The 24,239-nt window shown below is 38.0% G+C and overlaps 1 protein-coding gene across 1 annotated transcript in view; it reads left to right on the forward strand.

Annotated features, from left to right (window-relative positions):
- The first annotated feature begins 440 nt into the window (after window positions 1-440).
- The window catches only part of SGCG (sarcoglycan gamma), a 137,286-nt gene continuing 113,487 nt past the window's right edge, over window positions 441-24,239 (forward strand). The window contains exon 1 of the mRNA XM_077155867.1: window positions 441-578. The gene's annotated coding sequence lies outside the window, so the exon portion shown is untranslated. The remainder of the gene's footprint in view (window positions 579-24,239) is intronic.

Raw genomic sequence — 24,239 nt, forward strand, 5'->3', positions numbered from 1 at the left:
CAAAGGAAAGTGAATTTTAAGACAATAATATGATAATACAGCGTTTATGTGGATGAATATAATACACATTTGCTACTAACAAAGTAGTGAGTTCTGAATGTTACCTGTTAATTTGAAACTATTTTTCATGAGATTTGTGTTGACATTAGAGTCTACTGGAAACTGGGCTCCAGAAGTGTTTTGCTACTCATTTGAGGTAAAGTTTATTTTAGAACGTTATAATTATGTAAGGCTATCATGCATCAGGTTTAAATGTTGGTTTTATAAGAATGTTTTGCTTTGTTTTTTTGGCACGGTTAGAGCCGTGTCCTGGAATCGGTGCCCGAACCGTTTTAAGTGTGGTATGAGCTGTTTATGTCACTGAGTAAAATTAGATATGCCTGTTGCTAATACCGGGTGATGAAACGTAAGACAAGGCCAAACACGTGAGAGTCTTTTCTTCCAGTCATAGTTGGTGACACTGAAACATCTTTCACTCTCGTTTTGGAAGTAATGGGAAAGTTTGAACTGTTGAGCATTTGCTAGAAATCAGGCTGGTTGTAGTTCATTCCACCAGTGTGCTCTTTAACACAGCCAAGGTAAGTAATCAGTTTTAACTTAGATTTTATAGAATTACTTTACAACGTTCAACATAAAAAGCCAAATAGTTGTAAGGGCACTTGATTCGTTTTCCTTCATAGATGACGTTATAGTTAATAAATTTGCAACAATGTCGAATAAATGGATGATCTCAAAGTAATTAAATATCAACAACATGTAGTTAACTTCCTCTTTCAACTGTTTTAAGGTATTTTGAGTGCTAATCTGCTATGCATTTTAGCATAATCATGCATGTCTGATATTTTCAATTTTTAGAATGCCATGCTAGCATTTCCATGTGACTGAGCATTAAATTGCTAATTGCAGTTAGTTGCGTCACAGTCTTTAAGATCTTCTACTTCTAATTCTGCTCTTAATTTTTGTGGTAGTATTACATTTGCTTTACATTTTACCGCTACCTTTGCTCTAGATATTAAGACAGATTAATTTAATGAGAATAAAAGTCCAAGTAGTTTTATAAATTGGCAATGAAGCAAGAGGAAGGAAAACAAGAGCAAAAAAAAGATCAACTTTGGCTTCACAACTATTCTTGAGCATGAATGGAAAGAATCCTTGTGCCCCCAAATCTGAAAAAACCTTGTATTGCTCAAAATATGTATCAAAAGTAAACATACTCAGCGGCAGAATTCTCTCCTGCCGTCCTGGAGACCCGGGTTCGATTCCCGGAGCCTGCCCATGCCAAAAAAGAAAACAGGAAAGAAAAGTAAACATAAACATGACAAAAGGTAAAAATGGGCTAAAGTTTGTGCCTACTAAAGTCAGTTCTTTGTGTTTCGTAAGTTAACGTGTGGTAATTAGAAAACATAAGTTTTTAAAGGAAAGCATAGATAAAGATAATAAGGGAAAATATAACTCAATTAGCTTAAAGATTATTGCCAGCACGATGGAGTAACTCCCTACTACAAAATGAACTATAGGACAGTTTTTTGTTTTTTTGCTTATTTTCATGGAAATTTTTGTAGAGATAGGTATAAAAGGCGCACGCATATAATTTCAAAACTAATGGATCAAGTAGGTGATAGTTCTATGGGTTCTAGAATTTATTTAATGTTTTCTTCCAAAGCCAGTTTAAATTTAGTATTTCAGTATATTTATATATCAAATTCCGAAATAACAAATCCAAATTTCTAAAACATGATATGTTAGCTTGCTGAAAATAAGATTGTTCCATATTTTCCTTTACAGTGTATATGTTCTAGTCATAAGTTGGAATTAAGTCAAGTATGAAAATTAAATAATAATGGTACGTTGCGATTGTGTATCCATTTTTGTGCAATTGTATTTTGTCAGGCCTTGGCCTCTCTTGGCTCTCCATTCTGCCTGGCTCATCAGTCCTTTGATTCTTGTCATCTAAGCCCAACCTGAAGTCATGAATAGGACTCTTCTACTTTCCCATTCCTGCAGAACCTGCCTCTGCCCCCAGAAAGCATCTGTCTAACTTTATTCTTCTGTGTGCCATCTGCATGGCCAGATATTTCTGTGATGTTCTCATAAGGATTGTAAAAGTCCTTATCCACTGTCTTTGTCATTTCAGTCCCCAACTTGATCTTTGATTATTTTTTTTTATATAGTGATGGGAATTTTATGGGCAAATTTGAGAGAGCAGTGTTTAGCATTTCATGAATTTGCAAATGTCTCATGACTTCTCAGAATCCCTCAGAATGTCAGCGTCCACTTCAGTGTGACTGTGTGCTGTGTATCAGTGATGAAAAATGAGGTTGAGGATTGGGGAGGAGGTCTCTTGTGCCCAAAGGAATTAGTGCTTTATCCTAAAGCAGTGGGGAGCCATTTGCACATGCAAACCAGAAGAGAGGCCCCATCAGATTTATTCTTTGGGAAAATCAATCTGGTTGTCATGGGGAGTGGATTAGGAGCTGTGGAGGAGGGAAGAGGATGAGCCCGGAACAGTCAAAGGTAGCCTCAGCTGAGGACTTGGCAGTGGAAATGAAGGCAGAACCAGCAGGAAGAGGACGTTGCTTATGAGATATGAAGTGGTGAAAGAGATATCAGGAATGTACCATAGGCTTTTCATTTGTCACAAGATAGAAGAGGCCACTTGAAAACCTAGCTTCACTTTTTTGACTATTTTAACTCTATTTAAAAATTCTCAATTGGTTTTACTTGTGAAAAATCTTTGTAAAGTGTATCAGAGAAGGGGCAATGATTAAAAGTTTAGGCTGTGCAGTCAGACTGTCACTTTATAGCTATACAACCTTCTGTACTTTAGCTTCCTCATTTGTAAAAATGGGGATAATCATAGATCTACCTTGCAGGGTTATAACAAGAATCAAATTAAATCCATATGTATTGCTTAATGGGTGCAGAGTTTCTGTTTGGAGTGATGAAATAGTTTTGGAAACCATGGTGATAGCTGCCCAGCATTGTGAATGTAATTAATACCACTGAATTATACACTAAATAAAATGGTTAAAATTTTATATGATCTATAGTTCACCATAATAAATTTTTTAAAAATTCATATAGGCATCTAGAACGTTTCCAGCTTCTTAATAAATAACTCTAATCATCAACATCCTCACTATCAACACCACTATCAATAAACGAGAACCTGCACCCTCTTAGCCTCATGTCCATTGACAGGGAGATACAGGAGAAGCTCTGGAGAATGGCTGTGAATGCTTGAGATTTCCACCTTGCTCCTCCCACAAAGGCAGGAAACTCCAGGCTGAGGCTATTTCTGCTCTAGCAGAGAATGTTCTCTGCACATAGCAATGGCTGCTGCAGAGGACCGTGTGCATTCCAAGATGCAAATAGAAAACCAGCCGTGAGAGTCTCAGCAATGGACTAACATCTCCAATGGTGAAGCCTGCTGAAGCTTTTTAAATAACTGTCAAGGCAATTGGAAAATGCATATGCAGCACATTTGATAAGGACCGTCATTAGGTTTACCTCAAGAATTTCTTTTTGCTTTAAATCTTTCATTTAGAGTCTTGCAGCTAAAAAGAAGCTCCGCTTAGCTGATACATTTAAATAACTTTCTTTTCTTAAAATTTGCCCTGCATTTTTGGGGATAGATAGTTTTCAAAGTTAGAGTTTAGTAAAATGCTATTTTTAGGGACTCTGTAATCTGAGGGCTTTGGAAGGAGGGGTTATAGTTGATTTGTCTGAATATTTCAGTATAAAAATCAAAAGACAGTAAAATTGAAGGCAGACTATTCTCTGCTTAGTTGAAATCAGATTTTTTCTGTAATTTTCAGAATATTCTAAACTCTGGCTTCCTTTGTAATTATTTCAAAGTCAAGGATGATGTCTACACAGGCTAAATACAATAGTGGTATATACACTGTTAATGCCCTACTCAGATCCTCTCTACCAGCTACTAAATGGCCAGTAAGGGGTCACATCTTCATCTGCCCATGTCCTTTCCTAGCTCCCTGTCCTACACTAGCCTGCATCCCTTATTGCCTACCAGCTTCCTCTTGAGAACAATTCTTTGATAAATCACTTACACAAGAATCCTCAACTCAGACTCTGCTTCTGGGGAACCTGACCTAAGACAGATAAGTTGGATCAAACATTGATCAAACAATGTATGTGTTTCTCCCAAGGAGGGATTACTCATGAGTGAGAAAGCTCCAGTTAGTCAAGAGTAATTCTTGCCATGAGGCACCTGTCCTGGCAGCTGGAAGAATGAGCAAGTGTCTTGGTTCTGAAGAGAGACCAGACCAGGGCAGCACTCCATAGCAGGTACTTTGGACCACCCCTTACATCACCCAGATTCTCTTGCTTCCTGTGGAACCTACTTCTTCCAAGCAAACCTGATTGCTCTCTTATCCTGAGGATACTTATGAAAAGAATGAGTGAAAGGAATGTTAATGAGATGTCCCATAGCCTTCTCTCCTGCAGCTGGTCTCAGGGTTGCAACTGAAACCGAGCATCTCTCCCCTCAATCTAACTTAGCTTGCTAGGGCTACCATTAAAAAGGGCTACTAGCTGGGTGACTTATAGCAATAGAAGTTTATTGTCTCATGGTTCTGGAGGCCAGAAGTCTGAAATCGAGGTGTCCGCAGAACCCTCTGAGATCTGTAAGGAAGGCTCTGTTCCATGTTCCTCTCCTGGCTTCCACGGGTGGCTTGCCAGCATTCTCTGCCTGAGTCACTTTGTGGCGTTCTTTCTTCTGTCTGTGTCCAGATTTCCTCTTTATCAGGACACCAGTCCTTAGTGGATTCAGGACCCACCCTACTCTATTATGACCTCATTTTAGCTTGCCTAATTCCATCTGTAATGACCCTATTTCCAAATAAGTTCACATTTGGAAGTAGTAGGGATTAGGACTTCAACGTGTCTTTTTGAAGGACACAATTCAACCCATAACACACACCCCATTCTGAACTCCCCATTCCAGGCTCTCTTCATTCTTGCCTAAACTGTTGTTGGTCCAGGTAAGCTACCTGGTGAGGGGACCCTGGCATTTGACACTGAGCGGTCTGAGACCCTGCTCATCATGCCTTTATCAGCTCATGAATAGTTTCTGCACTTGCCCGTTTACTATCAAAATGGATAGAGCAATACCAAGAAATTCCCCGTTGGTTCACCTGGGTGACAGTTACTGTCAGTATGGTGGGTCCTTTCCTTGCAAGTTGGTTGGCTTGGTCTGAGGAGCCTGGAGTGGTTGAGTGGCGACTTTGGGATTAATGGAACACATGTGTTGCCTGGTAGACAAACTCCCCACTGAGAACAGACTTCTAGAGCCCTAGAGTCCATGAAACTGAGATATGCATGCTGAAAATGTATCCAGGGATGCTCTTGGGAAGAGTGATTTCGAGGGAGTGAAGAAGCAGGATCAAGCAGAGGAAGAAGTTAAACTGTGAGGCCTCCACCCATCTTGCAGAACTAACTGAGGAAGGCTCTCTGAACTTAGGCTGGTCCTTCTGAGATGGCCTGGGTAAAGCAGGGGGCCAAACCTTTGTACTTCAGAGTTCACCAGTCATTAGCTGCCCATGGAGGAGCTCGGCCTGGGCGAGCCAGCTCTCTTCACCAAAGACAATTCCAGAGGAGGGACTCGGTTGTCAGCAGTCAGCAGAACAGTCCTGGCATCTGGGAGAATGAGTTCTTTGGTTATGAGGGCAAACTGGGTGGCACTCTAAGCATTTACTACAGTAATCTTTTTAAGGGTTTTTGTTGCATGAATATTTTATTTTTTGTGTGAATTTTGCAGAAAATATCTTTCCTTACTTACTTCTACTTTCATAGCTATCACCAAAATGTAATCCTATAGAACAACAACTGAAATGTAGTGTTTAATGGAGAATTCATCTTTGCATTATGTTTGTCCATCCAAACAGCAAATATTGACAGTAAATCTAGGCACTTGCACAAAGGTCAGGAGAAAAAAATACTGTCCTCATGGAGACAGGACAAATAATATTAGCACATTGATAGAATATTTTTTGGATATTGAAGAAGACAGGAAACAGAAGGCAGGAAAGAAAAACTTGCATTTCAGAACAATTTACTTGGCTCAGGGAGTAGAGAAACCGGATTAAAGCTACCAGCAGCACTGCCCACTCCCTGCACAAATTCTACTTTGAATAGTAATTAAATTCAACTAAATAATTGTCCCTTTACTCTCAACAAAGACCAATTAGAGGTTGCATTATTTTGGTGATTACTTTGGTTAAATCATATTCTGTTTTCAAAACATTTTAAGAGAACACCGTATAAAATACATGCTTAAATTTTTAACGTGTTAGGAGGAATTGGTAATGAAAAGAATTTCAACATAATGGCTCTACTTAAGTATTTTTATACAAGTGTACATGGTAAATACATGGAACAAACATGAGCCATTTACAAAACAATTTCATCAAATTGGTATTTGAGAGTCTTGATTATGTTAATGATATTATAAATTGAGTTTTGATTTGATGTGAGTCATTTCTGAAGAAATAGTTTCCAGAACTTTGTCAAGACATAAAATAATTATATTCTGTAAGTATATAATCTCAAATTACTAGGATGGTCTGTGTTCACCATTAAATGACCATGAATTTCATATTTAATATGCAATAATACAATAATAGCAAGTATAATCCTTCCTCTGTGCTAAAAATTATTCTAGGAATATCATACTTTCCATTTGGAGCTGTGATGACAGATTTCAGGGAACTATAGCCTTCATGTGTGTAAAGACATCAAAATATTTTGGGTGTGTAATCTATAGTAAAAATGGTATATTTCACAGCAACTATAGGGTTAAATGGCTTGGCTATGGCTTTTGAATGGGCAGTGTTAATAAAATGGCTTTGTTGGAAAGACTAATAACCAGATAAATGATAATCTTCATAAAACTTGTCATTCTCACAAGGATAAATACAAGTGATTTAATGGATTTACAGTCCGTTCATTGTGAGCATGACAGACAGAAGATACAGGAGGTAGAAGGACCTGAAGATTTCTAGATCACAATTGTAAGCCTCATCACAGCATCATAGGACTTAGAAGAAAGTTATTACCTCGTTCATAACATTAGGAAAAAATGCGTGATAAGTTGTGATGCCAGTAAACAGCCACGTGCAACCCTTATGTATTAATTTTTTTTCTTGGATAACTAAACAATTAAAACCAACATTTGATACTCCAGACACAAAAAGACAAATACTATATGCTTGCATGTATGAAATACCTAGAAGAAGCAAATTTCATAGTAGATTATACGTCACCAGGGGCCAGAGGTAAGGACAGGAGTTGTTTAATAGGTACAGAGTTTCTGTTCAAGGTGGTGAAAAATTAGAGGTAGTAGATATTAGTGATGGGAGCACAATACTGAGAATGTAATTAATACTACTGAATGGTACACTTGAAAATGGTTAAAATGGGAACCTTAAGTTGTATATGTTATGACAATAAACAGTAAAAAAAAAACTGTTGCTTTGGTGATGCTTTCTCATTATAGCTTTCAGAAAATACTATATGATCAAATATTCCACACATTTACTGGTATTTTCTGAATAATTTTAGAGAACTAAAATCAGCAACAAAGCCTTAAAAATATATAACCATGACATCTTTTCTAAGAGGGCACATATTATATCAGGAAATAAATCATCTTGTTCAATTTGGACCCTCTTAAATCAAAGAACTAGATATTATAGAGACCAAAAGGAAAGCCAAGATGAAATAATAGTATGCTTTTATGTTCCGTTTTTGTTCAAGAATCTTAATTCTAGGAAACTGTGGGTCCCCAAATAGTCTCCATCAGCTCCCCTGGAGGTTTAGTAGGACCTCTAACACAGGAGTAGAGTTTCAAGAAGGAATACCATTCTGAAAAAGGAACTAAAGGGGAGAAAAGAGCAAAAAAAATAAGGTGCAGGGAAAAGAAAGCCTGTTTCTGGGATGGCCCAGGTATCAAAACAACAGAGCCCGATGGTAGAATTTTGTAAATGTATTCCACCAAATTTCAGGACATATCTTAGGACTGGATTGCTCAAGAGTCCTCAACCCTGAGGGAAAGTCTGATAGACCATTTAAGTTGATGAGTTATTTGGCAGAATTGATTATCATAACCTTTTCATTTTACAGCCAAATCAGTCTTGTCTTTAAAACTCAGTCTGATTTAGATGACCGCAAAAGGGAAATAGCTGAGATATTAGAGTTGAAAAGGAAAAGTAAAAAGCAGTATTTTTCTGGTGCTAAATTTCCAAATCCATCCATTCGTTTTATTAAGGTAGAATATATGAGCTTGAGCCTCAGAATACACTGTTCAGACACAGGATGTGAGGATTAGCATTCATGCTAGAAAATGAGTCTCCGGCATGGCAAGCAAGAACTCTGCCTGCTAAGCCACTGTGGCCTGCCCTAGATGCAATTATATTTTAATAAGGCCTGCCTGGCTTCCACTAAACAAATACATGTAGTTGAGCCCCTGCTATCGCAGGCGCTACTCTAGATGCTGAAGATATACTGGAGAACAAAAAACAGGCTCCCTTCCTGTACTTATGGAAGTAAGAGTCTAAGGAGAGAACAATAATGAAAAGTAAACAAAGATATCATTATGAACCCCCCGGTAAGTGTTGGGAAGGAAATAAGAAGGGCACAGTTGTGGATTTAAACACAATGAAACATACATGGAAAGGTGCTGATGGAAGGGCTTTTAGGCAGCAGCATTTCAGCTAAGGCCGGGAGCACAGAGGTGACAGCCATGTAGTATGAACAAATTCTCCAGGCAGAGGAACGGCACATGCAATGGCTATGAGAGGAAAATGCTTGTTCTGCTTAAGAGACTGAAAGAAAGCCAATGTAGAGAAGGGCTGAGCAGGGTAAGATGGAGCTAGAGAGGGGGCATGGACCAGATGGAGTGGGGCTTCGTGGAAAGTGCAGTGGGAAGCCACTGAGGCTTTACGCAAGTTTTTGAGGGTATTACTCTGACTGCTGCGTGGAGAACTGGTTTAAAGAGGGGTGAGGGGGATGTAGGGGGACCAGTGAAGAGGCTGTTGTAGAAATCCTGGTGAGGGAGGAGGTGGCTTGGAGTAGGATGGAGAGAAGAGAATGGATGAAAGCTGTATTTATAAGACAGTGACTGGTAGGGCCTGCTGATGAATTAGATATAGAGGGAGGAATTAAGGATGGCACTCAGATTCTGGTGTGATCAACTGGGATAAAGGAAGTGTCATTTACTCAGATGGGAAGAAGGAGAGGGAAAGAGAGATTTTAGGGAAGTATGTTCCAAGTAAAGTTTTTTTTAAACATATTAACTTTGAAATACCTGTGAAATGTCCAGGTAGAGACATCAAACATGAATCAGATGTATAAGCCTAGAATTCAGAGATAACTTAAAATAGATAAATAAATTCGGGAATCATCAGACTCTAAGGGATATTTAAAGTCATGATAATGCATAAGATCACCTTGAAAGACAGAAGAGAATTTGCAGTTCCCTTAAATCCTAGGATAATCCAACATTAGGGGGCAGAGAAAGAGAGAAGAGAGTGAAGGGGGCTGAGAAGCAAGGTCTGCAACGTAGAGGTAAAATTAGGAGAATGCTGCTGACTCAAGAAAACAAGATGGTGTTTTTAGAAGAGGAAGCGACCACCCATTTCAAATAAAATAAGTAAAGAAAATGAGTGAAAATAAGAATAAGAATGTGAATACTGGGTTTGGAAGCAAAGAGTTCATGTGATCTCTTTCAAATTAGCCAAAACTGAAGATAATGAAACCACTTTTTTTTTGGAAAAAAATATCATTCTATCTAAAGGTGTATTTGTTCTTTAAAAGATTCTGTTTGACTCAATAGGAAAACGGGTCAAAAATTAATTGAAAGGCAATGTTATTTATCAAGCTACTGAATGTGTTTTCTTCTTTTGTGGCTCACTATTGGAAGAATTACTGCTCTTGATATATGTATTATTCAGGATTCTTTTAGGTGCAAGTGAGAGAAACCCAAGTCAATGAAGTTCAAGCAAAAGTGGAATTTATTTATTTATAAAATAAATCAGACAATGGCCGATTAAGGTGCTCAAACCAGGCTGGTAGTGTACTTACTCACACAGACTCTCACCCTCTCTCTCTCTCTCTTTCATTCTTTCTGATTTCTTCTCTGGCAAGCTCTCTCCAAGTGGTGGGAAAGATAGATGTTGGCAGTGCAGCAGCATCTGGTCAATTAGCTCCTGATACAAGAGACAAGCGTCTCGGAGCATGTACATCCATTCTGGGACAAAGAGCACCAGTGGCATACTTGGGCCACATGACGTCCCAGCGTCATTCACTATATCTAGAGTGATAGTACACACTGGCTGGTCAACCCATATCACATATCCACACAGGTGAGAGTGGATATGTACCGGTAGGACTGATGGTTGCAGCACCACCACATGGAGCTTGGAGGAGTTGTTCTGGGGTAGACAAGAAAGCCATAGTTGCCCATTATGATATGATAGAGAAGGAGACTCAGGGTGGCTTCAGGGCTTCCAGCAGTTCTTCATGGTAGCACTCTGTTAGCAGCAACTCACTTCTTACTATAGCACAACTCCTACTTTTCCTCTCTCCATTTAATATTCATGCACTAAATCAGAGGTTGATGCTAGGCTACAAACCATACCAAGAACTGGAGCAAATTATTTGGTTCCAACATCTCTTGGTTTTGGTTAAGAGGCTGGGTCTCCAAATCTGACAGTCTTTGTTATGATACTTTAAATGTGCACGTCCAATTGAAAAATGTCCTGTCCTGCTGGATTACTAGTCTGAGAATTGTTTCTGCCAATTTCAATTTCTGGATGTTCATGTTATTCCTTAAGCAAGTACAAAATAATGACACTATAAAGGAGACAGATCTCTGATTTTACTTTAGAATAAAATACTGAAGAAAGTATATTGGAATTGCTTACGTTTGTAAATTTATACTGTGTTTAAAAATGAGCCTGTATCTGAAGAACAAAACAAAACAAGACGTTAAAATCACAGTTGGTATGTCAGTAGTTTCCAGTTTTGTTGTTGGTCTTTTTTTTTTTTCCTTTTAGTCATTTGCTCATTTAAATATATTTTTTCCCTGTTCAAGTCTACTGGTATATAAATGACATTTGTTCTATTAGTTTGGTATATTTTAAAAGGAACTTTAAAAAATGGCAGACTTTGCCATTATACCATAAAATTTAACCCTCTTGTAAAAAGGAGAATGATTTGATGATCTTTTAACTTATATGTGGATATGTTTGCATGCATGTGCATGTCTGTGTATTTATAATGGGATATAGTGGGTATTTATAGTAGAGTATGATTATAAGAATTCTTCTGATTACAACTTTGAAGGAAATTGATAATTATGATCAATCAACTTGCCTATATTTAGGTATCCCATGCTGAATGATTTGACTTTAAGTTTCAGCAGAAACATCCATTTTTAAAATTTCAGTCTTCTTTCTATGGGTATATATTTTAATATATATTTTCATATTCTACCTTTTTCATTTAACATTGTGTCATGAGCATCATTCTGTTTTTATGTGTGTTTCAAACTGTTGATTTTGTTCAGTGAATTAATTACACTAATTTAGTTATCTGTTCATCATTTAATTAGTGTCCAGTTTTTTACCATTATCGATAGGCTGTAATAAATATTCTTGAACATATATCCTTGTTTTCCTCCCTAATTGTTTCTTAACAGTAAGTTCCTAGAATTGAAATCACCTATTTGTTTGAGGCTCTTCATACACAGTGCTAAATATCTTTCTTAAAGCATTATGTTAATTTCCACTTTTAACAGCAGAAGAGCATACTTATTTTTTCATATACTTTTGCCAGTGTTGACTGTCATCATTTTAAAAAATACCCCTTAAGTTTTGGAAACTAGTATAGGGTATCGCAGTGTGTTTATTTGTATTTTGTTGATTCATAGTTCAAGTGAACATTTTTAAGTTATAAGTCATTTATTTTTCTTTTTGATGTACATGCATATTCATTGCTCAAGGTTTATTTGCATTTTTCTTCATTTTTCCCTACAAATCAGTGATACTTTAAAGGTATTAACCTTGCCCTTACCCTAAGGCAAATATGTTTCCAATTCATCTTCTTTTAATTTTTTCTGGTCATGATGTATTTTTAAAGCAAGCACCTTCCCTTATTCTTGTTTTCCTAACTGTTGGGCCCATCCTTCAGTATGACGTGTGTGAGAGATTGCTAATGGTTAGGCAGGAAATAAATTGAGAATTACTGCTATTAATTAACATGGGAATGAGCTATTTTTTTAGGTTTAAAGGGAAATAGAGCTCAAAATCACCGAGTAAAGTGTCAGCTTTCATTCAGTCACCTGCACTGAGCTGTTCTGTGCTTCCAGTCATGCTTCCTGGTAGAGTCACCTATTCTTGATACTTATTTTATTTGCTATTTGCCACCTCTCTGCGTGGATTTGTTTCTAGCTTCTCTATTCTATTTTCTTTGTCTACCATCTATCCTCTGGTCACTACTGCCTTTTTCCATTATTACAGCATAAAAGCTATGTCCTGACATCTGGTAGCATAAGTCTGCACTCTTTACACATTCTTCTGTTCTACAAATATTGATTGATTGCCTATTTCATGCACATCATTCCTGCTGGTCCATCATGGTTACATAGTCAGTTGTAATTCACTTCTCACATGACTTGCCTTCTCATTTTGATGGAAGTTGTAACATGATAATACTTATTGTGTAATAAGAAAGCATGCTACTGGGATGTTGGATCCATGTGACATGGGGTATGTAAGGCAAGTTTTGCAATTGCATAAAGTAATTTTCCTGAAGTTTTCAGATTGACATGATATTTGGCAGAAGAGGTTTGGAAAGCCCTAGTCAGCCGAGCCTGGGGCCTGGTAGGACCTTAGCACAGGGAGAAAGAATTCCATCACTAACACTCAAATGGGTCTCCATAAAGAAACTAAGGAGACTGGAGAAGCTGCATACATTGACCCTCCTTCCTGCTCATACCTGGATGTCACCATTGTGAAAGTTAACTATTGAGCTTAGGGCAGTAAAACATAATCTCAATCAGGTTTATATATCAGACTGAGCATAGTCATCAAATATCACCTAAGACTTCTGCAATTCTATTTTTGTATATATTTCTTTGTTTTCATTTTCTCCAGCTCTGTATCATGAGTTACCAGTTTTACTATGATGTCTCCAGAAAGAAGGATTTGTGTGATATGTATTCTTTGGCATTTGTTCGTATTTTCTTGTGGCCTAGTATACTGTCAATTTTTTAAAATGTTACGTGTGTACCTAAAAAGGAATAAGCATTGGCCAATTTTAGTGACAGGGCTCCATACTTGTCCATTTAAACAAATTTAAGTGTGTTGTCCATATTTTTTGGTAACCCTATTGATTTTAGTCGACTTGATCCATCAATAGAAGTTTGTTAAAAATCTCCCATGTGATAAGGGTTTTCTCAGTTCTTTCTTAATGTTCTGCCATTTTTTGTTCCATATATGTAGATAAATAGACATAGATGTAGACAAACACATAGATACAGGTACAGCTGTAGCTATAGGGAAAAGTACAGGTATAGGTGTATTAGGATATGTTGTTAGCTGCATACAAGTCCAGGGTTTTTATAGACTCCTGGTGCATTTACTTATATTATACCTATAGTAATGCAGTAATACCCCCTCATGATGTGCCCTACAACTAGGGGAATTCAGATATTATGTAAATGACAAATGGCTCTTGTGCTTGGCTCCTGCCCCATTGCCAAACAAGGATGGGGATTGGCTGAAGTTTTCATCTTCAGTGTCCAGCTGGAAATAATCCGTCCCAGTAAATTCTGCCACCAATCACCCCCTACACTAAGCTCCCCAGAAGGATTAAGGAGGCTCCTGACATCACTGCGCGGTCCTGGAATTTAGGGCAAGCCCGAGGGCTCAGGATCATTTCCATCAGGTGCACTAGCAATGTGCTAGCTGGTGGGGGGAGGGATTCGAACTCTCTGCAGACCTGGACTTTTGGCCTTCAGCCTGGAGTTCACTGGGATTATTTCCTTAACTTTGCAGTGTGACTCCACTTTTTACCATGTTGAACTCTGGGGTTTATACTTTATCATGTTAAGAAGTACTTCACAATCTCTTTATCTTGAATGGTCTTTTTTTTGTTGTTGCCTTAAATTCTGCCTTTCCTTGAAATCTGTTCTGTCTGATACTGACTTTGTTACACTAGCTTTTGGTTGTTACTGTTGTGTGGTATTTATTTCTACCACTCTGCTTTCAAGACTTCATCCTTGCATTCAAGAAATACCTCCAGAGCACTTTGTTAGTAATATATCAATTTGGAGGGGCAAGCTTTTTTTTCTTATTAGTTAATATACTTTACTTTTTCAGAGCAGTTTGAGGTTTACAGAAAATTGAGCAAATTGTACATAAAGCTCCCATATACCTTGCTCAAACACACAGGCTTCCCTGACATTAACATCTTGCAATAGTATGGTACACTTGCTGTAATCAGCAAACCAATATTGATATGTTGTTCATAAGTAAAGTACAGAGTTTTCATTAGAGTTAACTGTTTGTCTTGTACAGGTCTGTGGGTTGGACAAATGCGTAATGTCGTGTTTTCTCCATTACAATAACATAGAGAATAGTTTCACTGTCCTAAAGAAGCCCTGGATTCCACCTATTCATTCCTCCCTCTCCCTGCACCCCTGGCAACCATTGGTCTTTTTACCCTCTCTGCTCGTTTTGACTTTTCCAGAATGTTGTAATCATATAGTCTACAGCCTTTACAAACTCTTCTTTCACTTAGCAGTATGCATGTAAGATTCCTCTGTATCTTTTTGTGGGTTGATAGCTAGTTTTGTCTAATTGCTGAATAATACGCCATTGTATGGATGGGCCATAGTTTGTTGATGCACCTTGATTGCTTCCAGTTTTTTTTGCAATTATGAATAAAGATAAAAACTTTCATGTGCAGGTTTTCAGCTCATGTGAGTACACTCCTAGGAATACAATTGATAGATTGCATGATAAGCTTATGTTTATCTTTGTAAGAAACTGCCAGGCTGTCTTCAAAGTGGCTGTACCATTTTACATTCCCACTAGCAGTGGATGAGGGTTCCTGTTGCTCCACAGCCTCATCAGCATTTGGTGTTATTGGTGTTTAGGATTTTAGACTTTCTAAAAGAAATGTAGTGGCATCCTGTTGTTTTAATTGGCAATTCCTTATGACATACGATATTGAATGTTTGTTCATATGCTTATTTTCTATCTATAGATATTCTTTGGTGAGGGGTCTGTTCAGATCATTTGCTCATTTGTAAATGGGTAGTTTGTTTCCTTATTGTTGAATTTTGAAGGTTCTTTGTGTGTTTTAAATACAAATCCCTTATCAAATATGTGTTCTTGTAAATATTTTCTCATAGTCTCTACAGTCTTTCCAATGGCTTATATTTTATTTTAAAGAATTTTAATACAAATTTAATATGTGCTATTTCAGACCATCATAACATGTGAGGCACTGACTCAAAATACTTTTATACTGTTTTTTGCAAGTATTATCCAGTATAGGAATGAAATTAATATTTATGATTATATTTTCTTCCATAATACATAGCAAAAATCTTTAAAATTTTAATAGAAAATATATTATTTGAAAAAAGCAAATATTTGCTCATTTTAATTCTACCACTAAAGCAATATTCTATGTACAATTTTTAGAGAAGTTCATGTCTTTAAGATATTTTACAATTTCAGTACAAAAAAAAAAAAACCACGAAGCTGCTGCTATCTCGGCTTTTGTTGCTCTCTAAATTTAGAATGCCTGGATTTAACAAATTTGAATTACTTTATCCTGCTCAGGAGTCAGTATCTATTTTCGACCTGATAATTTATATTCAATTATAGAAAATTCTTAGCAACTACCTCTTTATTTGTTGTCTTTGCTGTATCTTCTCTAGTTACTTCCACTGGAGCTTCCATAAAACATACGTTGACCTTCTCGTTCATCAGCCATATCCTTTAAACTTACCTCCACAATTTCTACACCTTTATCACTCTGTGTTGCTTTCTAAGATTTATCTTCCAATACACTAATTCTCTTTTCAGCTATTTGTAATCTGTTAGACATAGGTGAAACTATCTTAGTATGTTTTCTGACCTTAAACTATATAACTCATTCTTTGGATTCTTAAATATGACTGTATGTCTCATTTCTAAATGAAATTTTTAGTTGTTTTTTTAAAAATCACCTTTAAAAAATCATTTAGCATTAACTCTTTTTGAACAGCAGCCATTTATTAATCATCTTTCTGCATCAAACTCCCAGCAATGACCCACCCAAATTAGTCATGTCAATAAATGTTATCTGAATTAAAGAAGGTTATTTAACAGCATTTATTTAGTAGATGTTATGTTCAAGTCCTATATTATGTATAACAACAAGAGTCAAAGAATGTAAATTCCTATCCTTGGGCTGGCTTTATCTTCAATAATAAACAGAGAACCTTCAATTCAAAAGCATATGACAACTGAAGTTCATGTAAAAATATATTATAATGGTTCTGGGAAGATAGTGGAGTAGGATAGGTTGAGTTCATCCCTGTTCCAAGGAACAGCTAGAAAAGTGACAGAAAAAAGACTGGGAGAGCAATTTCAGGGTGTAGGTGACCTGGGAGAGGTTTCTGCCCCACATAGGAAGACCCTGGCTGAAAAAGCTGAGAAATCGAGATGCAGAGAACCAGAGACCATCCAGCTAGTGCAAACAGCCTGACACGCCCCTTTCCAAATGGAGGACGGAGCCCCCAGGAGTGCACGGCAGGGAGACCGGGACTAGGAAGTAAGTCAAAACCACATTCCTTAAATGCACTACCCTCACATGTGCTACCCCTACCCGTGATGTGAGACTCCCCTCACAACCCACGTACCTGAACCTTGTTACCCGCAACACCCCCCATGCTCCAAACACCGCTGCCTCCACACCCGCCCCTCCCACACATCCCCACCCCGCATCCCTGCCCTGTGCCTGTGCGCACACTTGTCACTCTGCCCTTCCTAAGACCTGCTCATTCACCACCTCCCCTTCCCTGCCCCCTTCAGGTGGTCACCTATGCATCCAGGCTTCAGGCACTCACCTTCATACCCAGGCCACACCTGTCCCTAGTCCATTCAGTCTCATAACTCTGCCCTCCTCCCCCTGAGCCCTGCAAACACATACATCAGCGTCCAGCATCCCCTTCAGACCCACGCATGCACACAAGTGCACTCCCACCATGGTCACTCAGCTCTGGGCAAGCCCTGCCCTGCGCATACTCGCCCCCAGCCCATGTAGGCCAAACCCTGCCCCACTGCCTCTGAGCTCTGCACATGCACAAACAAGGGCCCCACCACCCAGACCCATGCACGAGTGCACAGCCACATGCTATCCACCGTGCACCCACACATCTGTCCACTAACCTCTTGAAACCTACACCCCACCCACTGCCCTGTGCACATGTACACCCTTACCCCACACCCCTACACAAGTTCCCTGCTTGCACACCTGGCATATGCTCACATGTGCATCTGTGCCATATAGCCCCTGCCCTGCACATGCATGCACCCCTGTCCCAACACCCCCACACCTGGGCCCAGCTGACATCACCCACATCCCACAATGCCTGCAACCTGTGCCCTGCCCCTACACACTCAAACATCCACATCACAGCCCCCCCCGGACCCCACTCTGCCCTCCCTGTGCCCTGACCTTTGTGCCCTGTAGTCAACACCCTGATACCCATGACCCCCACATTCCATATGCCCACCCATATCCTGCCTACACACCAGCCCCCTGCATCGGCACAGCCCCTCCATCAGCCTCCCGCTACCTCTGTGTCCTCCTCATCGCACCCTGCTCCTGTGCTCTAAGGCCTGCCTGAGCTACACCCTACCCCCATGACCCTCACACTGCACCTCCACAACCCCACACCCTGCACCCTATGCTCACAGGCACCAGCATAGCATCCCCAACCCATGCCTATACCTGTACTGCAACCTGTTACTGCACAGTTATGCCTCACCCCACACCCCACATCCTGCTCCACACCCATCCTGCAAACACAAAACTTTAGGATACTGAAGGAAAGCAACTTCCAAAGTAACCCTATCAAGATAATTTCATGACTCAAAGGCAACAGAAGATCACTAAGCATATGAAGATATAAAGATTTAGACAGATATAGCCCAGTCTAATGGCCAAATTAAAACACCAAAGGAGACAAAGACTTTAGAACAATTATTTAAAGATGTTCATATAACTCTACTGATTAAAATCAATGGGTTAGTTAATGACAAAAAGGAGATCAAGAAGACACTAGAAGCACATAAAGAGGAATTTGAAAAAATAAATAGAAAAATAGCAGATATCATAGAGATAGACCAAATCAAAAATATACTAGACACACACAACAGCAGATTTGAAGAAGCAGGAGAAAGAATAGATGAACTAGAGGACAACTGGTTTTTGAACACACAAAAGAGCAAATGGCAAAAAAGATGGAAAATTTTGAATTGAATCTCAGGGAAATGATGTACAAAACAAGCACACAAATATGAGAATCATTGGTGTCCTAGAAAGAGAAGAGAAGAGTAAAGGACTAGGAAGATTAGTTAAGGACATAATGCAGGAAAACTTCACAACCCTTATAAAAGACATAAGGATGCAAATCAAAGAAGTCAATGTACTCCAAATAGAATAAATCCAAATAGGCCTACCCCAAGACACATATTAATCAATCTGTGAAATGTTAAAGGGAAGCAGAAAATCCTGATAGTAGAAGAGAATAACAGTCCACTGCATACAAGGGAAACCACATAAGACTGAGTTCAGACCACTCAACTGGCACTATGGAGGCAAAAAGGCAATGGTAAGATATATTTAAGATCTTAAAAGACAAAGACTTACAGCTAAGAATTCTGTACCCAGCCAAATTGTCCATCAAAATAGGGAAAGATTAAAATTTTCACAGACATACAAATGCTGAGAGAATTTGTCAACAAGAGACTGACCCTACAAGAAACACTAAGGGAGTTCTGCTGTATGGAAAAAAAAAAAAAGACAGAAGAGGGAAGTCTGGAGGAGGGCACAGAATTGAAAAGTACCAGTAATTGAATGTGTTAGTTTGCTAGCTGCCAGAATGTGGTGTACCAGAAGTGGAACAGCTTTTACAAAAGGGGAATTTAGTAAATTACAAGTTAACAGTTCTAAGGAAGTGAAAGTGTCCAAATTAAGCACCAACAAGAGGTTACCTTCACTCAAGAAGGGCCAATGAGTCAGGAACCCCTCTGTCAGGTGGGAAGTCATGTGCTGATCCTTTGCTCCTTGGCTCCATTGCTTTCAGCCTCTGTTCCTGTGGGGGTTCCTCACTTTGCTTCTCCAGGGCTGGCTTTCATCTCTTGGCTTTCCTTGGCTCTCTCTGGGTTCTGGCCTGCTTAATATCTCATGGTGATGTCTGCTGGGCTCCAAGCATCTCCAAACATCCATATGTCAGTTCCCCATATGTCCACATCTGTGTTGGCTCTTCTGAGAAATTTCTGTCAGCTCTGTCATTTCTGACTCTCTCCAAAATGTTTCCTAATTTTTTAAAGGATTAAAGCAAACTAATCAAGACCCACCTGGAATGGTGGAGTCATGTCTCCCTCTTTTCAAAGAGCATACCCACAATTGGGTAAGTCATATCTCCCTGGAAATAATCTAATCAAAGCCTTCTACATACAATATTGAATCAGGATTAAAAGAAATGGTTGCTCCAAGATTGGATCAGAATTAAAAGATAGCTTTTCTAAGGTACATAATACCTTCAAACTGGCACAGTTGCTTAAAAAAGAGAAAGAGGGAAAAGAATATATAAATCTGACAAAATCCAAAGAATAAGATGGTGGATTCAAGAAATGCCTTTACAGTAATAACTTTGAATGTTAACAAACTAAACTTATCAATTAAAAGATACAGATTGGCAGAATGGATTAAGAGATATAATCCAGCTATATACTGCTTACAAGAGACTCATCTTAGACACAAGGATACAGATAAATTGAAAGTGAAGGAATAGAAAAAGATATTCCAACAGAAAGCAGGAGAAGCTATAATAATATCAGACAAAATAGACTTTAAATGTAAAGATGTCATAAGAGACAAAGAAGGACATTAAATATTAATAAAAGTGACAATTCATCAAGAAGAAATAACAATCATAAATGTTTATCCTCCCAATCAAGGAGCTCCAAAGCACATGAGATAAACATGGCAAAACTGAAGGGAGTGATAGACTTTTCAACAATAATAGTAGGAGACTATTATTCTCCTTTATGTATAGAACACCAGACAGAAGATCAACAAGGAAACAGAGAACTTAAACAACTTGATAAATTAATTAGACCTTACAGACATATATAGGTTTTTAAACCCCAATAAAACAGGATATGCCTTCTTCTCTAGTGCTCATGAAGCATTCTCCAGGATAGATCATATGCTGAGGCCCAAAACAGGTCGTTATAAATTTTAAAACATTGAAATTATTCAAAGCACTTTCTCTGATCACAGTGGAATGAAGCTGGAAATCAACAACTACCAAAGAATGAGAAGTTTTACAAATATATGGAGATGAAAAGCACATTCTTAAACAACCAGCGGGTCAGAGAAGAAATTGCTAGAGAAATTGGTTACTATCTGGAGATAAATGAAAACGAGAGTATAATATATCAGAATTTATGAGATGTGGCAAAAGCTGTGCTGAGAGGGGAAGTTATTGTCCTAAATGCCTATATTTAAAAAAAAAAAAAAAAAAAAGCAAAAATTGAGGACTTAAATGCTCACCTGAAGGAACTTGAGAAAGAACAGCAAATTAACCCCAAAGCAAATAAAAGAAGAGAAATAACAAAGATTAAAGCAAAGTTAATTGAATGGGAGAACAAAAGAAGAGCAGAAAGAATCAATAAAAACCAAAAGGTGGTTCTTTGAGAAAATCAATAAAATCAATGGACTACTAGCAAGGCTGACAAGGAAGAAAAAGTGAGAGGATGGAATAAACAAACTCAGAAATGAGAAGGTTTCATTACCACAAGACCCTGAAGAAATAATAAAAACAAAACTCAGAAGAGGATTCTATGAACAACTCTATGCCAACAAACTAGAAAATGTAGATGAAATAGACAAATTCCTGGAAACATCTGAACAAGGTACACTGATTCAAGAAGAAATAGAAGATCTCAATAAATCAGTCACAAGTAAAGAGATTAAATCAGTCATCAAAAATCTTCCTGCAAAGAAAAGTCCAGGACCAGATGGCTTCTCAGGGAAATTTTATCAAACATTCCAAAAAAAACTAATACCAGTCCTGCTCAAACTTTCCCAAAACTTTGAGGAAAAAGAAATACTACTTAGCTCATTTAATAACAAAACTAAGTAAAGATGCTGTAAGAAAGGAAAACTACACACCAATCTCCCTAATGAACATAATGCAAAAATTCTTAACAAAATACTAGCAAATCAAATCCAATAGCCCATTAAAAGTATTATGCACCATGACAAGTGGAGTTTATGCCAGGAATGCAAGGATGGTTCAACACAAGAAAATCAATTAATGTAACACAGCACATTAACGAATCAAACGAGAAAAATCACATGAACATCTGAAAAAGCATTTGACAAAATTCAACATCTTTTTCTGATAAAAACACTTCAAAACTGGTAGGAATAGAAGGAATCTTCTTCAATATGATAAAGGGTATATATGAAAAACCCATAGCCAGCATCATACTCAGTGATGAGACACTGAAAGCCTTCCCCCTAAAATCAGGAATGAGACAAGGATGCCCTCTGTCACCACTATTATTCAACATTGTACTAGAAGTTCTAGCTAGAGTAATCAGGTAGGACAAAGAAATAAAAGGCATCCAAATTGGAAAGGAAGAAGTAAAGCTTTCATTATTTGCAGATGACATCATACTATACTTGGAAAATCCTGAGAAATCTACAACAAAGTTACTTGAGCTAATAAACAAATTCAGCAAGGTGGTGGGATATAAAATTAATGTGCAAAAATCAGCAATGTTGCTACACAGGAGCAATGACCTAACTGAAGAGTCAATTAATGAAAAAATTCCATTCAAAATAGCAACTAAAAGAATCAGGCATCTAGGAATGAACTCAAGTAGGGATGTAAAGGACTTGTACACAGAAAACTACATAACTTTGCTAAAAGAAATTTTAAAAGATCTAAATAAGTGGAAGGACATTCCCTGCTCATAGATAGGAGTTTCAAATGTAGTTAAGATGTCAATTCTACTCAAATTGATCTATAGATTCCACACAATACCAATCAACATTCCAATAGCCTATTTTGAAAACTTTGGAAAGCTAGTTACCAAATTCATCTGGAAAGGAAAGAGACCCCAAATTGCTGAATGCATCCTAGAAAAGAAGAACAAAATGGGAGGATTAACACTTCTGGTTTTAAAACTTATTATGAAGCCATAGTGGTCAAAACAGCATGGTACTGGCACAAACAGAAATGTTGACCAAGGGAATCAAATCGAGAGCACAGAAATAGACCACCAAATAAGGCACCCAAATCCACTGAACTGGAACAAAATTGTATTTTTCAATAAATGGGCATGGGAGAACTAGCTATCAATACCCAAAAGAATGAAAGAGAACCCTTACCTTACACCCTATACAAAAATTAACTCAAATTGGATCAAACAACTAAATATAAGAACCAGTAACATAAAGCTCCTAGAAGAAAATGTAAGAAAACCTCTTCACAACCTAGTAATAACAGGTAGCTTCCTAAACTTTACACCCAAAGCACAAGCAACAAAAGAAAAAAAAAATGGATAAATGGTTACCCCTCAAAGTCAAATGCTTTTGTGCCTCAAAAGACTTTGTCAAAACAGTAAAGAGGCAGCCAACTCAATGGGAGAAAATATTTGGAAATCACACATCAGGAAAAGGTTTGATATTCTGTATACATAAGGAAATCATACAACTCAACAACAAAAGCAAACCACCCAATTATAAAATGGGCTGAAGATATGAATAGACATTTTTCTGAAGAGCAAATACGGATGACTATAAAACATGTGAAGAGAGCTCATTTTCATTAGCTATAAGGGAAATGCAGATCAAGACTACAATGAGATGTCACTTGTGTTAGTTTGCTAGCTGCAAGAATGTAATATACCAGAACTGGAATGGCTTTTTAAAAGAGGAATTTAATAAGTTACAAGTTTACAGTTCTAAGGAATTGAAAATTTCCAAATCATGGCAACAGCAAGAGGTTACCTTAATTCAAGGAAAGTCCATGGGTTAGGAACACCTTGGTCAGCTGGGCAGTCACGTGACTGGCATCTGCCTCTCCAGGTTCTGGCTTGCTTAACATCTCATTGTCTGCTGGACTCCAAGCATCTCCAAACATCCATCTCTCTGTTCTCCACATGTCTGCACTGTGTCAGCTCTGCTGTGAAGTTTCTGTTGGCTCTGAGTCTTCTGTAATTTCTGACTCTCTCAAAAATGTTTCCTCTTTTAAAGAATTCCACTAAACTAATCAACCCCCACCTAAAATGGGTGGAGTCATATCTCCACCTAATCAAAAATTAATACCCACAATTGGGTGTGCCGCATCTCTATGGAAATAATCTAATCAAAAGATTCCAATCTACATTGTTGAATCAGGATTAAAAGAAAGGGCTGCTCCCACAAGATTGGATCAGAATTTAAAACATGGCTTTTCTAGGGTATATAATAATACTTTCAAACCTACACACCACTTCACACTTATAAGAATGGCTGCTATTAAAGAAACAGGTAACTACAAATGTTGGAGAGGTGTGGAGAAATTGGGACACTTTTGCCCTGCTGGTGGGAATGTATAATGGTGCAGCTGCAACTGATGAAAGTCTAGTGGTTCCACAGAAAACTGAATATCAAGTTGTGCTATGACCCAGCAATACCACTATTTGTGTATACCCGGAAGAACTGAAAGTTCACAACTGAAAGTAACACAAACAGACATCTGCACAACAATGTTCACAGCAGCATTATTCACAAATGCCAAAAGATGGAAATAATCCAAGTGCCCATCAACAGACAAGTGGATTAACAAAATGTGATATATACATATGATGGTATATTATGCAGCAGTAAAGTGAAATGATGTCCTGAAGCACACGACAAGATTAATGAGCTTT

Source organism: Tamandua tetradactyla, chromosome 4, assembly GCF_023851605.1.
Source record: "Tamandua tetradactyla isolate mTamTet1 chromosome 4, mTamTet1.pri, whole genome shotgun sequence".
NCBI lineage: Eukaryota > Metazoa > Chordata > Mammalia > Pilosa > Myrmecophagidae > Tamandua > Tamandua tetradactyla.